At 34.8% G+C, this 1,940-nt stretch overlaps 1 long non-coding RNA gene across 1 annotated transcript; it reads right to left on the reverse strand.

Annotated features, from left to right (window-relative positions):
• Positions 1–527: 527 nt before the first annotated feature.
• On the reverse strand, positions 528–1,385 carry LOC113464666 (uncharacterized). The gene is made up of 3 exons (XR_003389513.1): positions 1,187–1,385; positions 857–1,111; positions 528–765 (listed from the first exon to the last, which is right to left on the reverse strand). It is a non-coding gene; the product is annotated as an uncharacterized LOC113464666 (long non-coding RNA).
• Between the last annotated feature and the right edge of the window lie 555 nt (positions 1,386–1,940).

Consider the following 1,940-nt stretch of genomic DNA (forward strand, 5'->3'; position numbering starts at 1 on the left):
GACTCCTTTTTATAAACTGCACGCATTCTCGAGTATATTAAAAGCGATCAATAAAAATATTATGAAAATGTATGTAAAGTGTGATAATAAAAACTTTAATAAAAGATTTAATATTATCTATTATGTGTTGATTTTATTATGCAATTTGTTAAAAAAAATAGATGTCTGTCAGTGGTGTCTTATTGAAGCACAAATCATATTTAGGTGATTGATAAGCTGCATGTAGAAAGTAGAAGATTAATTAAAGAGTAGCTTATGAATAAGAGTTATATGGAATGTAATAATAAAAATATACTATATACCTCTACGATTAGAAGTATTATTATACTAATTGTTGGTTGTTATAATAAGTGTGCTTGTTATAATAAATACATATTATGTGCTGATTTTTTTATACTTTATTCAAAAATAAATACTCAGTCAAACACGTCTTGTTAAAATTGATAAACATAATAAATAGAACAATGTTTCATGAAATTAATAAACAAGTCATTCCAAACTATAGTTTTTATTAATTCAGTGTATATTTAGGATGTATATGTATATTAGAAGTACAAGTAGGTTTCCGCTGTTTTTCATCTTAAATTAAGCATTTATTGCGAAAGAACGGTATCTTATGTTTTATTCAAAGTAATGTCCATTACTGGCCACTACTTTTTCCCATCTTTCTGGCAGCATCCGAATACCGCGTCGGAAGAACGCTTCATCTTTTGACGCTAACCATGAATCGACCCAATTTTTTATATCTTCATATGATGTGAAGTGCTGCTCAGACAGGCCATGCGTCATCGATCGAAACAAGTAGTAATCAGAAGGAACAATATCTGGTGAATACGGCGGGTGGGGTAAAACTCACCAATTAAGTGTTTTCAAGGAGGTTTTGGCCGGCGCCGCAATATGAGGACGAGCATTATCATGCAAAAGAATGATTTTGTCCTATCTGGAGTAATAATGGGCGCGTTTTTCCTTGAATGCTCGTCTCAGTCTCAGCAATTGAGCTTGGTAGAGAGGCCCAGTAATGATTTCATTCGTTTTCATCATTGGTTTTCATTCAATAATGCTTCCAATTCCGCGTCTTCATACACTTTCGGCCTTCCACTACGTTCTTTGTCTTCGACATCAAATTTACCATTCTTAAACTTTTGAAACCACTCACGACAACTTCTCTCACTTAATGTAGCCTTACCATATGCTTCTACAAGCAATCGATGCGTCTCAGCTCCAGATTTCTTCAAATTAAAGAAGTAAATCAGAACTTCCGCAAATGATGTTTATTCAGCTCAAAATTCGACATTTTCGCACGAAAAAAATATACGACGCTGATACACAATCGCTAATATTTCGATGTTATGTTGTTGACAGATGTGCAACCTTACGATATGACATCTCACATCTGACACTAGCCGCCATAACTTACTGGTTACGCTATCTGATTTCAAACGGCTGAGACTTTGTTGTACATTTGTACACCCAATATATGATTACATAACGTGCAGTCATACGAAATATATTTGACAAAATACATAGGAATAGAAGCATCTCCGTAATGGGTTAGCATTAATCTTTGATAGACGTGAAGCGCATAGGTTTACGTTAGATTGGTTAGGTTCCTAGTAAGGTAGATTTACGTATTCCGTCGTTTACGTTTTACGTCGTTGGGGAACGGGCAGTAAATTGCATGTCGCATAGAACGAATTTATATTTCCGCGCTTGGCGTCCGAAAAACTCGCGTCGCGTCGCCGCGTGGAAAGCTATACAGAGAAACATTTATTTTATTGGTTACGATTCGGCATTAAATATCGCGAAAGAATTTTATCGGTTTTGTAACGCTCCGAGTGTAGGTTCACTTTACATTTACTATTATTGCAGTTGTCTTTGTGCAAAAACGAATGAATTGTAGCAATAAAATAATCGTAGCCCTCTAGTGAAATTGTTACCTG

This window comes from Ceratina calcarata, unplaced genomic scaffold, assembly GCF_001652005.2.
Source record: "Ceratina calcarata isolate Rehan_Ccalc_2016 unplaced genomic scaffold, ASM165200v1 scaffold475, whole genome shotgun sequence".
NCBI classification, from domain to species: domain Eukaryota; kingdom Metazoa; phylum Arthropoda; class Insecta; order Hymenoptera; family Apidae; genus Ceratina; species Ceratina calcarata.